Genomic DNA, 16,389 nt, shown 5'->3' with positions numbered 1-16,389 from the left:
ATGTGGATACATAATTCTGTTGCACTGTGGTTTTAATTTGCGTTTACCCAATGACTAATGAAGTTGAGCACCTTTAGATGTGTTTACTGGCCGTTTGGATAGCCTCTTATGAAGTGCCTGTTCAGGTGTTTTGCTTACTGAGTTGACTGCATCTTTTCTTATTAATTTGAAAGAATTCTTTATAAATTATGAAGAATGAATCTTTTTTAGAGATATTTTTGTAGTAAATACCTTCTCCCATCACATGCATTACATTTTCACTCTCTTAACAGTATCGTTTGGTGAAAAAACGTTCTTAATATAGTTTAATATGCCACACTTTCTATCATGGCTACTACTTTTATGTCATGTTTAAGAAATCATTAAATACTCCCAAGTCATGAAGGTATTCTGTTTCCCTTTAAAAAACTGTTTTATTTTCACATTGTAGATCTACAGCCCATTTGATTTTGATTTTTGTGAGATGGGAGTCCCAATAATTTTTTTCTTACATGGATACCCAATTGATCCACCATGATTTATTGAAAAGACCATTCTCGTTCTACTGCAATGCAATGTCACCTTTGTCATGTATCATACTACACTATCCATTGGTCTCTTTGTCTATTCTTGCACCAGTTCCAAGTGTCTTAGTTATTACAGCATTATAAAAGATCTTAATATCTGGTAGCATACAGTTTTCTTCTTGGGATATTCTTTGCCTCTTGATTTCCACAAATACTTTAGAATAAGTCTGTCACTTTCCATAAAAAATTATCTCTAGGATTTTTACTGAGAATATATTGAATCTATTTTCAGCTTGGAGAGAAATGACATCATTATAATACATCATTAAAATTCTTCTTAAACTTAGCTCTCAAACATCAATAATCTTTTTAAAAAATATTTATTTATTTTTGAGAGAGAGAGAGAGAGAGAGAGAGAGAGAGAGAGACAGAGCACGAGTAGTGAAGGGGCAGAGAGAGAGGGAGACACAGAAGCTGAAGGAGGCTTCAGGCTCCCAGCTACGGAGCCCTACGTGAGGCTTGAACTCAGGAACAGTGAGATCATGACGTGAGCCGAAGTCAGATGCTTAACTGACTGAGCCACCCAGGCACCCCTCAAACATCAATAATCTTAACTATAATATTGGCAGGAGGGAGCTTAGTGAAAGATAAATCAAGATGGAGATTTCTGGCAGACACCCTTGACTGTATGTATTCTGTGTATTATTTGCCTTAAGATCCACATGCCTTAGAGACCAAATATGTAGGTGATATTGTAGATACTTAATTATACATGTCATAGTCCTCAAAGCTTAGGAATTCCACTAGCCTCAGTTGCCACCTCTCAGCAGATGACTTCCCAACCTAGATCTTTACCCTAACTTTTCAGCTGAGCTACATCCGTGCCCACATCTCCAGGGTTGATATTATTATTTGGCCATTCCACCAGTAACTCATATTTAACGTACAAAATTACACTCATTCTCGAATCTAATCTTTTATCTTCCTAATTTCTATTTCTATTGAAAGAATCCTCAGAACTCCAGGTGTTAAGCTGAGATCTTTAATTGCTTCCATCTCATGCAGCGGTATACAGAGGTGGAAAGTGGTGGGGAAATGTGCCCTGGGTGCAGGCAATAAAGGCGGCATTGTCAGAAGAGAATTCAGAACAACAATAATACTGACTAAAAACAGGTAGAGTTTTTATTATCACTAAATTTTTAGGAAATTTACAATTACAATGTGAATCTCCCACCACACCGCACTTTGGTACACTCCTCCTGTCCCTGTGCTCCTGAAGTTGAACTGGTTGCAAGATTATGTCCTTTTATCCTTGGAGACAGCTCTTTCTATGTCCCTAGCCTCAGGCTCTCATTGCCTTATGGTCATTTTGCACCTAGAGTTTTCTTCTTCCAATTCATCCTATACAAGCCACCAGGGTAAAAACAAACAAGTTCTGAACATTTCATTCCTCAGCTCATAATCCTTTAATAGCTCTCTATTGCCAACAGAATAAAGTTCAAAACTTAGCTTGTTATTCAAGGCCTTGGTGGCCTCCCTCCCTTTGTACCACCTTTCTCTCCATATGATTTCCAGAAAGAACCATATACTCTATTTCATGTATATGCTCTACTTCTGTGACTTAGTTCACTACTATTCTTCTCCTTACTCTTTCACTGCATCTCTGTCCACATTCTACTCATTCCTCTTCAAAGAGCAACTCACTATCACCTCCTGCATGAGTATCTCCCTTATGTCAACTGCAAGAAAACTCTTCTCTGAGTTTGCCTAGCATTTCGTCTTTCATTTATGGTGTTTGCTATTTTATACTTTGTATATCACGGATTTTTTTTCTTAGCTCTTCTTATAGACTCCAACTAGCCTGGAATACACTTGGCATTTAACAGTTCTACTTATTGTCACTTACAAACTCCTTGGAGTTAGGGCCAAATCTCACTCATATTAGCCATCAGCAACTATCCCAATTCTTTACATGAACTAGACTCTAAATACCTCTTGAAATGAAGGAAGTGTATAGCATTCAGCTACTCATCTCGTGATTGTTGTTGAATACTCTATTCTCGTTTGTCCCTCCTGTTCATAATTCCCTAGGAAAGACCTGCCTGAACAATACTATCTATTCAACTGCATTTAGTCTCCCATCAAAACCACATGTTCTCAAGAAGTTTCCTTCATGTTCCAAAGGGTTTAAATAGGCCCAGAATCCCCAAAATTTTTACTTCAAAGCTATTATGATTTCTTCCCTTTTCTGAATTCTCAGCACGTATTATTTATATTATTCATTCAGTTCTTAATCATATATTTCTTTGTTACACGCCTTATATTTTTAACTCATGCATTGTTCTTTTTCCCAAGGGCTAGATATTTCTTCCTAACCACAATGAAATTCTTTTGTGGATGGGGGCCTTGTATTAAGCTCCATTTTCCCTCCCGGCAGCTAACACAGGGCTAATTCCCACCCCCACCCCCACCCCCGAATGAATCGTTTTGCTGCAAATATGTTGGCTAGAACTTTATACTAAATACCTCCTTCCTTCTTGTCAGTAAACTACAGTTAAATTTAAGTTTGTTGAAATTAATCTTGAAACACATAAAATACCATGGAATTTGTGTCAATTAATTTTCCTTAATCTTACAGGATTCTGAATTTGGAGATTATAGAAACTAAATTATTTACTTAGCAAGAACTTTACATTTCTTGATATAACATTAAAGTCATAATTCCCCTGCTAAAATTAATCTTTTGAATTTAGAAATATTTTTAAGGGAAATTAGGATATATAAATTATTTTTATTTTGTTATTCAGTTAATAGTAGACATAAAAACTAGTAACAATTTAAAAAAACAATAACTTGTGCTCTTTGTTTACTGGTGTCAGACATTTCATATTATATTTAATTCCTACACATACAATAGGTGGTACATACATTATACTCTTGTTACAGATGATAAAAATGAGACCTTAGTGTTTCACTCAACATGGCCAGGGTCACATAGACACTATGTGTAAAAATAGGTATTCTACTCTTGGTCCGTCTGACTATAAATCCTGTGTTCAAGTCTGTAGGTTGACTGCCTTTCCAACCAGAAAAAAAGGATCGTTCCCCTTCTCTACTGATAAATGCTTTTCCCGACAACAATTCATTATGCAAGTATTCACGCATGCAGAAGGGTTGGAAGGATGGTGTAGTAACCACTATATGTATACCTGTCATTCCAATTCTACAAATCTTAACCTTTTGCTCTATTTGCTTTATCACAACTTTATCACCGATCTGTCCATTTGTCAATCTATCAGTCCATTTCTTCGGAGACATTTCAAATAAGTTACGGACATCAACAGATTTCATTGCTAAAACTTTCAGTATGAATTATTAATCAATGTTCATGCTTATTCTGAGGAGAGTTTTAGTTCAATCAAATGGCACTTAATCAGAGAGGCTTTCAAACACTACTTAGAAACTTTTTTTGGGGTGGCAATTCAAATCTTCAAACTTACTCTACCATATTGGTCAAAATAGAAATGTGATGTGGAAATTCTGGCTCTCATGTTTGTTTAAATGAGGCAAGCATTCAACTACCTACATCAATTTTAAGCTGGTAGGTCAAGTTTGAAAATGATAGCCACTTTATGTTGTCTCTAGTTCCTTTGATATACATACATATTTTTAAAAAAATGTCAGTGATGTCTATGATGTCTCCTGTGGCAGTTATAATTCAAGATCGTAAATAATAAAACAATTCATATGCTCTAAAGTTTTCCTAGCTCTCTGGCAATTATGCACATATGCACATTATCCCATAGTTATGACACTGCTGTGATAACTTATTTGCTTGATGATATTTGCCAATGAAGTCATATCACCCTCTTAAGGAATCCTGAGAGTTATCTTGGAGTTTTGTGATGGTGATAAACAAAAGCGATCCACATATTCAGAAAAGTTCATCCTCAGTGCTGACTCCTATCAGGACCTGGGTTTTTGGTAGTATCTATCAGATCATGAAGACAATTGTACAGGTAGCTATGAGAGATTGGTATTTTTCTAAAATGCTCTTGTTTTGTTGTTGTTGTTGTTGTTGTTGTTGTTGTTGTTCATTAGGATTCCTGGATAACTGACCTGATCCAGGGTTCCTGCTCTGTCACTAATGCCCGCTGGGATGGGGCATTTCCCAGTTGTTATGCTCACTTAAAGTTACAGTGGGCAAGTCCTTAATTACTTTTTTAATAAGATGGACCACAGAAGACAGTCCCATCAGTATTCACTGAGTAGCTCAGATTAGAATGTTCTGAGTTTTGTTCATTCTCCATCCCTAATCTTTCTCTTCTATACTCTTGCCATTTCAGAAAAAGTTACAGAAAACAAAACAAAAGAAAGTGTCCTTTAGAGTATTAGTTCTCAGTGATTAGAGATTCTAACAGTGGTTAGAGACTCAACAGCTCTGATTATAGACCAGCTTATTAAACGGAAGAATTCAGGGTCTTCTTGAGATTAGCTAAATGAAAGTGTCAGAGGGGACTGGGCCTGAGAATCTTCATTTTAACAAGCATTTCTCTGGATCTGATACAATTCTAATTTGAGAACCACTGGTTAAAACAGACTTCTCCTACTGAGAAAAATCTTAGACGTAAACCCTAGTTATAATGTAATACAAATATAGACAATCGAATGATTTGCTGGTCAAATCTCATTTGAACAAAATCCAGAGGATAGTGAGGCTGTTTGGAAATGTTTGAATTCTGTTCTTCCTGAAATTTCTAGTTTATAGAAAGTGACTTTACCTCTATGGAGTAAATTTTCTTTCTATATCTAAAAGTGCTCTTATTTCAATAGGAGAAACATACCACACTTTCATACATACTTAATTGTTAAAAAATTCCTAAAGAGTTGTTTTTGTCACATAGTTATAATGATTTAGTTTAGTTTTGTTTTGCTTTTACTTTTTCTGGTAGGTACCAGAGAAGTTTCTGGCAAAAGCCATCATGAGATGAAAAGGACTACAAACAGTAATTTCTATTTGATGGTAAAAGAAAAAGGCGTAATCTGATCCTTTATTATCTGTAATATAAACAGCATCCAGTCTGGTACCTTCATTAAAAGTGAATATTTGGGGTGCCTGGGTGGTTCAGTTGGTTGAGCATCTGACTTCGACTCAGGTCATGATCTCATGGTTTGTGAGTTCAAGCCCCACATGGGGCTCTGCGCTGACAGCTCAGAGCCTGGAGCCTGCTTCAGATTCTGTGTCTCCCTCTCTCTCTGCCCTCCCCTGCTCATGCTCCATGTCTGTCTGTCTGTCTGTCTGTCTGTCTGTCTCTCTCTCTCCCTAAAAAACAAAAAAAAAGTGAATATTTAATCAGTGGAAAAATTCAACTATTTTGTTCAAAGTACTGCTAGAATCCACGGAGGACTGCAAAGAAATGTAAGACTTCTTAACAGCCTTTCAGAGTATTACAGTGTTTTGAGAGAGGTATGATGTGGCTATCAAGAAATATAAAATCAAGAAGTTTATGTGTTCTACCAGTGGTACACAGAAGTGTGGGAGATGGAGTTGCCCTGAATAAGAAAGAATGGGTTCATAAAAGTTTGAACTCAGTCTTTAGAATGAAGACTTTTAGGAGAATAAGAAAAAGTCAAGGCTGAGCAAGAGCATGGCACAGAGGCACATCCGGGTTTAATATGGTTAAGAACAGAGGTTTGGCCTGGAATCGCAGAGGGACATGAGGTTGAACAGAGTAAATGGTACTTGATTTCAGAGGCATTTAAATGCCAGACTAAGGAGTCTGAGTTTTACTAGAATGTTCTGTCAAGATTAACATATGCCTTATATAATTGGCAGCAAGGATCTACCTTGAAGTAAGGTCTTGATATCTGATTTTGGTACTGAACTTCCTAGATAACATACTGTTTACTCTTGAACTATCCCATTTATTTTAAAGATGCATTATCTTGAATTCATGATTAAGCTTGGTAACTGACTCCATCACATACTAATTGCCTATGCCATCAAGGAAGCATAAAGCTATTAATACTCTTTAAATGTTACCTCTAGGGGCGCCTGGGTGGCTCAGTCGGTTAAGCATCCAACTTCAGCTCAGGTCATGATCTCGCAGTCTGTGGGTTCGAGCCCTGCGTCGGGCTCTGTGCTGACAGCTCAGAGCCTGCAGCCTACTTCAGATTCTGTGTCTCCCTCTTTCTCTGACCCTCCCCTGTTCATGCTCTCTCTCTCTCTGTCTCAAAAATAAATAAATGTTAAAAAAATTTTTTTAAATGTTACCTCTAGCATACTAAAGTTCCTTCAATAAAAGAGTATTTGACTTTTTTTGTAGTTTTACTGTCTCCTCTCTTCTAAGCACTTTGCCTTAAACAAATTATTATACTGATTCTTCCAGATTTCTTATACATTTTGAAGTCTACATACTACATTTGTCTTTTTTAGGTTCAAGCATCATAGCTTTTCATATTTTGTTACAGACCCTTGGCCTCACGTTTATTCTGTTATATTGGATTATAACTGGAAGCCTATAAAATCTTTAAAAGCTTCATTTTAGAAAAATAATCCAACACTATAATATGATACTTAGTGTAAACATTTTCTGAGTGAAGAGAAAATATTATCAATACTGTTTCCTAAAGTCAAAGTGACCTATTGGTAGTGGAACACTTTGTATACAATGCACAGAAAAAAAAAAGAGTACACTTTTATATAAGTGTTTTATTTTAAAAACATAATATAATAATAGTCTTTAAAAAAAACAGTCAAGTATTACAAAGACGATTCAATATTTTTAAACTAAACTATTCACATTCACTTGTTAGTAACTTGACAAGCTATGGTTGTATGTTTTTGAAGGGAAAATTTAGAGAGCAAGTATTTTAGAAGTATGTATTTAGAACTGCCTTAGACATAGTGTAGTGACTAAATACATATTACTTAAAAAGAGTTTTAATGATTAACTCCGATCACAAACAGGATTTACAATTATTTTCTAAACTATAACATTAAAAATTAACAGCAGATTATTCAAAACCTCAATGCCATTCATTTCTCAACTCCTGTCTAATGACTATTAGTCAACATTATAAAAATGTCATTATTTCATGTAACATCTTTGATGCCTGTGGGATGGGGCTGGGAGGAATAAAAGAAAGCCTCACATCAAAGAATGGCCTCATTTACTCTAATCACAACTGAGTAAAAGATTAAAAAGTCAGAAGAGTTATCAGTGACACCTGATCTTGAAAAAACAAAATAAGAAAAAAAAGTCCTGGGGCATTCTGTCAGTGGTGGGATTAATGTAATATTAATTATAGTAAAGTGTCAACCAAAGATTAAAAGATAAAACTTAAGAGAGGAATCAAAAAGCAGCCTACTGCCGGACTAAATTCAAAATAGATACTAGAAAGGAAAATTGGCTTAGATAGCAGTTTACTGAAAATTGAATAGGAATGTGAAACATATTCTACCAAGAGGTGAAACCATCCCTAGCTTTCATTAATCTCCTTTAGGATTTGGCATAGCCAGGTATCTTTCATGCACATTCCAATCTCAAACCTGGGGCTGGAAAAATGGCTGGATGTTCTACATGAGCGCTTATTTGGGGGATATTCTAGGGAGCAATCCTTGAATTTATGTACTTGGGTGGTTCATGAGTTAGGAATGGTAAATGGGTACTAGGCTCTTGAATCTCAGGCTTACAGGTAAGGGCTGAGGGTCCAAACTTCAAATAATAAGGTAGGAACTCATGAAACCTATACATTCCCAAAGAACGTCAGGCAAATAAGGAAAGATATGTAGGCAGAGAAGATAGGTCAGTCATACAGAATAAAAAGAGTTACACTTAGTGATTTCTAAAGGCACCCATTAGCTTAAAAAGAACTTGGGTAAAATTTTGTATTAGTGTTGAGAATTCACAAGTCAGTATTTGAATATCTTTAATGAAATGTTTTTACGAATCTGGCTTAGAGTTCACCATTTCTACTATTATAATGAATAAAATGAAGACTGACTTCATGGGCATATGGCCTGTGCAGTTACACAGGGCCCTGTGTTTAGGAGGGCCCCAAGCCTGGTTAAATGCTCTGCTGAAATTCTTGAAACTCTCCATCTTGAAATTCTTCATAATTTTGTGCCAAAAGTTTCGGTATATTCATTTTGCACCATATATTACGTACTTGGTGTTAAATACAATCAGTTATGACTGGGTTATATATCAGTACCAAGAGAAAATAAACCAAATACATTTAGCAAAATGGGGTGTTGGCTACAGTAATCCTTTATAAACACTTTTCTCTTCTGATCCCATCTTCCCGAAGTAAATTTCTTGTGTTCTCCTTGTACTACGTTTGGATGGGAAAGTACCTGATATCGGAAGATTGTAACCCTTCTGGGCATATGAATTTTAAAGGGACCTGATGAAAAAGCCTAATGAAGAAATCTAAAAGGAATGAATTGCTAATGATGGACATATAGGTAAATGTTTTTGGTGATGGATTTTTCTCCGCTTTTCATTTTACACAAAATATGCACTTGATTTACTTTTAACGCCTGAGCAGAGAAAAAGAGCCATTTACTCTACTCTTGCTCTCTACCTTGACTTCATTTCTCATAGCAAAGAAAAGTCCCCTTTTCTGCTTCCCCACAAAAATTTTCTTTACTAGATCATCCTCAATGTTCTTTGCTAGCTCTTTGTATAAAGGTGGTGGCAGGAAAATGGTGCCTCCTCAGTATAATACCAATTGAAGCTGCCTATTGGTTGTGGCTGGTTTTTACCTCAGTCACAAGCCACAATTTCCAAGACAATTTCCCTTTATGCTCTTTTACACCACCCCCAAATCTCCCCTCTCACAGCATAATGAATCTCAATGCAGCTGAATCATGCAGGTCTGATTTAGCCTGCAAAAATGTCAGTCAAAGCAAGCAAGATGTACTCTTTGGCCTTGAGTGCTCTAAGCTGGTATGAATCATAGGTTTAGTTTTTGCCAAATGAAAAGCAATTTCACTTGCAAAAAAATATCTGTGGGGATACTTATGGCTTTTAACTCATAGGGAAAATGTATTACAATTGTCTAGGGGAAGAGATTGTGCATGCGTGCGTGTGTGTGTGTGTGTGTGTGCGTGTGTGTATGTATATGTGTGTGAACCTTTTATGAAACCAGAAAAAAAGAACCAGAATTTACTGCATTTGCTTTCAGTTAAAATCTTCTCATTTTTTCAGCTTCAACTAACAGGTGTTAACCATTAGACTAATAAATTGCTTCTACAAATGGACCATATCAATGAGTTAGATTATTTAATAAGGTTCAATTTTTGTAAGGGAGCAACTCAGTTAGATTTCGTTAGGAAGACTTTCTCTGAAATTAATTGCCAAAATATTGAGCAGTATGATATTTTCTCTAACTCCTACTTATAATCACCAAGGCATTGTATAAAAATGGCTTTGTCAATACTGCATTCTATAACTTGGAATTTCTGTTCTTAGGAAAGAAAAAATTTACAAAAAACAAAATTGTTAACCTTCTTTTTCACCTTGGAATCCAATACCATAAATTGCAAGCTCTGTTCTGTTAGTATGGCACTTCATCTTTAGCCACAGAACACCTATAATGGTCAAAGGAGCCTTCATTTCTTACGAGAACTGTCTATCCTGACTTTTAAAGTGCAACTTAAGACATTGTTCAATATGTTCTGTCTATACTAGCCTTCAGCTAATCCAAGACTCCTCTAAACAATGGTTATCTAGTACGGTGGCAGCCCCATTAAGCTGTCTGAAACATCGCATCTTATTTTTTCCCCCAAGATTGTTCTTGTTATGAACAATTTTTGTAGCACCGAGAAAAAATTGTGAAGGAGTAAGCATTTCAGATAACATTTCAGATTAGGCTATTATAGTAAAATTGAACATCCCAATCAAGTCATTGGGCTTCTAAACTGATTTACTACATCTATGATCTTTTATGGTTTTAACTATTTGGAAGAGACAGAAAACTAGAACTGATTTCTCTCCTGAAAATATACTCAAGGAAGGAAAGTATGGAAAAGGGTAAAGCTGGTATATTAGATTCACAATCTGCTGAAAACATAATAAAAGAGGGCATTTTCTCAAAATGCTGAGAGATGATGTGACCTAAGAAGATTAGGAGACAGACAGTAAGCAAGAAGCCTTTAAATGCTTGTGTTGGTTGTGTCTATCTTTGGGAAAATTATTTAATCCTGGTTATTCTTATATTTCTTTCTTTGTAAATTGGGGGTGTAGTTTCTCACCACAGTGCTGAAGTAATATATCTGACAAATAATGGATCTTTTTTGCTACTGAATGTAATTTAATTTCTACAAGATCCAGCTTCTTAAAAAAGTTAATATCATATGTTCCATAAGATCAAAACGTTGAATTTTTTTAAAGTTTGTTATTTTTTTAGGAGAAACATTTTTAATACACTTTATTTACCTTGCAGTAGATATACACTTTTTAAAGGTAGGGCACATATTTTTAAAACACTTGACTTGTAAATCAAAAACTTTTTCTGAACTGCTTTACATTATATTTTTTATATTTCATACCTACAAAGCACATAGGCATATTTTTTTATTTTTAAATTTTTTAATGTTTATTTTTTGAGAGACAGAGACAGAGTGTGAGCGGGGGAGGGGCAGAGAGAGAGAGGGAGACACAGAATCCAAAGCAGGCGCCAGGCTCTAAGTTGTCAGCACAGAGCCAGACATGGGGCTCAAACTCACGGACCGCGAGATCATGACCTGAGCTGAAGTCCGACGCTTAACTAACTGAGCCACCCAGGTGCCCCAAAGCACACAGGCATATTAAGAAAACCCATCAAGAAATTCTTTAAAAGACTAAGATTAAGAATACAAACTCCAAGACATGTTCAGTGGTTTTATTAATGCTTTATTCAAACTCACTAATTCATGTCACCAGAAAAACCTCTAAGTTTTTTTTTCTCAAATTTTTGAAGCTCACCATTTTAAACAGAAATATATTTTCTGTAGACTGCAGCTTGCTTGTTTTTATAATACCAGAGTTTGTTTTATTGACTTCAAATATGTAATTTTCTCAGCTTCAATTATTGCATGTGTGAGTAATAGACATTTAATTGCTAATTTGTTGGAAGATCTATGCCTCAGTATGCTTTTGACATACTTTAACTTGAAGAGGACTGATATTTATTTTCAGTAAGTTTACTCAGTTAACTTTCTCACTGATCTGTTAAAACTATTTTTTTATGAAGAACAGCTTAGAAAGTATTGAGTATAAAAAATGAGACAATTCCATATCATTGATTACATATCTTCAGCGTTTTACTGCCATGCTCTAGTTACCTCTAATTTTCATTGCTTTTAATATGCCATTTTTACTTGCAGCATCATTTTGAAGATTTTATGAACTTATGGGATTTGGGGTTAAAATGGTAATTTAATATAAATATTGCTATCAATGTGTTCATTAGATGGCATAAATTTTTTAGACTTCCTTATAAAGGTTTTCCTTTAAACATTTTATTAAAAAATTTAAAAAAACGGGGCACCTGGGTGGCTCTCAGTCGGCTGAGCGCCCGACTTTGGCTCAGGTCATGATCTTGCGGTTCGTGAGTTCAAGCCCCACGTCGGGCTTTGTACTGACAGCTCAGAGCCTGGAGCCTGCTTCGGATTCTGTGTCTCCCTCTCTCTGTGCTCCTCCCCTGCTCATGCTCTGTCTCTCCCTCTCTCTCAAAAATAAATAAACATTAAAAAATTTAAAAAAATTAAAAAAAACACTTTCAGGTCAGTACAACCTAGATCCAGGTTTTGTGGAACCTGAAACTTTTGGAGTTTTGGAAACTCTCTTTAAGAGAAAGAATATAAATGAAGAATACAGTATTAAATGCCAGTCTTTAGAAGGGTCCTGTGCATATGAGGGGCCTTCACACTTAGGCTTCATTATCTTTGAAGTCAACCCACTTCTGGGGCAATAGCTGTTCGACTCTTCCATATTTTTCTAAGACATACAAAGAAACCTAGAACATCAGACACTATGGTTAGTAGTAAAAGTAGGAGTGATAACAGTTACTGCCTAAAAAGTGCTTATAAAATGAACTAGGCAAGGAAAGTCCTTTATATGTATGATCTCATCAAATCCTCAGAACCACCCTGTGACCCTGCTATTTTTTACTTTTGTTTTATTGATGAGGAAACTGAGCTCAGATAAATTTAGTAATTTGGCATAAATCAACCAACCATCAGGTGATAGATCTGGAATATGAAACCAGGTGTGAGTATCTCCAAGTTCAGAGATAATGAAGACTAATTGAACCAGAGAGCCCTTTCTTTCTTTTCTTGTTGTTTGTATGAAATCTGATTAATATCATTCATAAGTCTATTACTTCTAAATCCTTCCACAAAAGGGCATTACAAATCTTCAGTTTACTGCAAACATATCTCTGAAAGAAGAGTGAACCCTAATGTTAAAGCTGTAATACAAATGTTTACTTACTGGCACTATAGTATAAAGCAAAATGAAGAATATCTTATTTAAATAAAACAAGGATTGTTATCTTTGCTTTATCAGTATTTTGTTTATTTATTTACTTACTCATTTTATTATTTACTATTTCCTGGAGAATATATTCAACACATTTTTTTCCTGTATATGCCTATAGCCAATTTTCTAGGCTCATTTAAAACCAAATGCAAATTAAAAAAAATTTAATGTTTATTTATTTTTAAGAATGAGAAAGAGAGTGTGGGGTGGGGCAGAGAGAAAGGAGGACACAGGATCTGAAGCAGGCTCTAAGCTGGCAGCACAGAGCCCAATGTGAGACTGGAACTCACAAACCGTGAAATCATGACCTGACCTGAAGTTGGACACTTAACCAACTGAGCCACCCAGGTAGCCCAATGCAAATTTTTTAAAAATAATGAAAGCTATGTTTTGCTCAGGAATACTAATGTATACATACCATATACATTGTTTTTACAGGAGATACTAGTTTGCCAAACTTCAGTAGCAAAACACCAAGTTGTGAGTTTGGCATTGTCTAGCTCCGCAGTTTCTCGATGCCCTGGGGAACCTGGTAGTTAGTAATGTTGAGAAACACCTTGTTGCTGCCACTTCTCTTCTTACAGGTGACTCTATTGTGATAGAACATTCAAGTCTTTAAGATGCAAGGCCAGGCAGGGGCGCCTGGGTGGCTCAGTCGGTTAAGCATCTGACCACGGCTCAGGTCATGATCTCACAGTTTATGGGTTCGAGCCGTGCAGGGGGCTCTGTGCTGAGAGCTCAGGGCCTGGAGCCTGCTTCAGATTCAGTCTCCGTCTCTCTGCCCCTTCCCCATTCGCACTCTGCCTCTTTCTCTCTCTCAAAAATAAATAAACATTAAAAAAAAAAAGATGCAAGGCCTGGCAAAAAGCCTCCCACAAATCCACTGGATATCACTATGCTCTGTTTGATAAATTCTGTTGCCTCTTCAGTTATATTGTTGATTTCAAGTGCTGTCTTATTTGCTTGTTTCTTAATCTGTCTTTCGCTTTGTTTACATCTTTTCAACTCTCTTCCAGTCAGTCTGCGTGTAACCCCTGTGACCGGCAACCTAAAGAAGAAGAAAGCTGGCACCTACTGTGGTTGTTGCAAGTTTTCCAACTTTTCTAGAACAAAAATCCCTCACAGCAGCCAGTCAGTCCACCTTTTACAACCTGAGTGGCTACTGAGTATTCTTCTACCATAGGTCCAGAACTGCAGCCAAACGTTTGATCCCACCAATTGTGTCTTCTCACAAACTCAGTTAAATGGGACACTTTTTGAGACTCCTCATTGCTTTCATGCTCTTGGCGAGGGGGTTTCCGGTCGCCATGATACCTCTGAGGCCAGCTCTGAAGGTGATCCCACCCTCCCCCCTCTCCCCACTACTTTCCTCTTTTCTTTCTTCCCCATAGAAATCCCACTTTAAAGTCCAATATAAATCACAAGTAGAAAAATACAGCCTCTTGAGAAGATGCAGTGAGGGTTGTCCCTCTGACCATCTTCTAGAAACAGCATGATACTTTACAACAATGTACTGAGCACTAACTAGGTTTCAGACCCCATGCCAAGTGCATTTCGTCCTTCCAGCAACTGACAACGTGAGTGTCAATATATTCATGTAACAGAGGAGAATCAAACATACATCTGTTTGATCCCTTCAATCTACTGTAAGAAAGACAATCACAAAATTTTTCAAAAGCACTTTCTTCCCAACCCTAAGCCCTTAGTATTGTTGGCATCTGAATAAATTTCAACTACAAAAAGTTTGGAAACCGAAAATATGCACTGTTTAGCAATGCTGCGTCTTCAGATTTGACAAACTTATGGGAAAAACTTGCATGATAACAAAGAAACCTGTGGGGCGCCTGAGTGGCTCAGTCGGTGAGTGACCAACTTCAGCTCAGGTCCTGATCTCACGGTTGGTGGGTTCGAGCCCCGCGTCAGGCTCTGTGCTGACAGCTCGGAGTCTGGAGCCTGTTTTGGATTCTGTGTCTCCCTCTCTCTCTCAGCCCCTCCCCCACTCAGGCTCTGTCTCTGTCTCAGAAATAAATAAACATTAAAAAAAAATTCTATAAAAAACAAAGAAACCCGCACAGTTTCTAGTTCTAGTGCAGGAGGGGTTGGCCACCATCATTACTTTGACAAGTTTGAAACTGAAAACCAGCATAAATGTCCATGGTTGAAGTAGTTATTTTCCCCATTTAATAGCTCTGAATATTTTCACCTGTATTACAGTTGACAATGTATCACTTTGGTTAATTCCTTTGCTATTATTTGCATCTAATTTAATGGAGACAAGTGATTAAATAATACTTGTTTTTTCATACATCTGTATTTTTTACTTAAAAAAGGCAATTTCAATGTTTTCATTAGTAAGAACAGAAAAGGATGAAAAATGACTTAAGACATAGAACTTGATAAAAGTAATTTATGTAACAACCTTCCGTGGAAAACAAAATACTCTGTTTTCTTGCTAATTCTCACAAGAGCACAATTTTTATGATGAGTCCAAATTTAACAGAATAATGTTGCTACTCCCTAATTTTTTAATTAAATGAAGTAATTATAAACTGTACAATAAAAGTTAGCAAAATTAACAAACTAAAATCTTCCTTTAAAGTGCATTTATGAGGAAGAGAGAGCCACTTGATAATGTGAAGAGAACAGGATGTGTATATTTACAATATTCGTGGCTCAGAGTTGCTGCTGACAAGAAAAAAACTGTGGTGGTACATATTCTACTGTAACCAAGGGAACAGTCAGTGGATGGATGGTCAAAAAAATGGGACACTCATTTGCTCCTTGGAATGAGAAAATGTAATTAAAGGACATAAAAATTGCACAGTAGCTTGCAATAGGGCCTTGATATCCTGTCTTCCTAATTCTAATAGTAATGTAGATAAGCGTATCTTATCAAGTCATAAAATAGTAAATCCTAAAGCAAGAAAGATGAAGGGGTTCCCAGCATCTCCAGAAAAACATGGTGCAATGTTAATACTAGTCAAAGTGCTTGCTTTTATCAACTATTAGCTATGATTTATATGTATATACATGTTCTCATAACACTTAGAAACATAGATATGATTCTCATGTTACATATGAAGACAAATGAGGCTAAAAGAGAACAGGCAATTTATTTAAGTCATGGAGTCAGAAATTGGCAGAGGTGGGATGAAAATCATAGGCTTTGCAGAAAAGGAAGAAGAAACATTTTGATATTCAAAATACCGATCAAACAATTATTAACCATGTACCTTTAGCATTTTTACTGGCACTTAGAACTTTTTGGTTAAGAAGAGAAAAACAAAATAATTACAATATCCACAAGAATGTTTAAGCCACTCAATGTCAAAACTACAATGACTTCAAAGGGT

General features: G+C 36.2%; 1 protein-coding gene and 1 pseudogene across 1 annotated transcript in view; both read right to left on the bottom strand.

The window, feature by feature from the left end:
* The window catches only part of ATRNL1 (attractin like 1), a 754,994-nt gene that overhangs the window by 180,066 nt on the left and 558,539 nt on the right, over positions 1 to 16,389 (bottom strand). The window lies entirely within an intron of this gene.
* Positions 2,987 to 16,389, bottom strand: part of LOC106974095 (FUN14 domain-containing protein 1-like) — a 38,673-nt pseudogene continuing 25,270 nt past the window's right edge.

Source organism: Acinonyx jubatus, chromosome D2 (genome assembly GCF_027475565.1).
Source record: "Acinonyx jubatus isolate Ajub_Pintada_27869175 chromosome D2, VMU_Ajub_asm_v1.0, whole genome shotgun sequence".
In the NCBI taxonomy this organism is placed as follows: Eukaryota; Metazoa; Chordata; class Mammalia; order Carnivora; family Felidae; genus Acinonyx; species Acinonyx jubatus.
The sequence above is the reverse complement of the archived record's forward strand: the minus strand, read 5'-3'. Positions and strand labels throughout refer to the sequence as shown.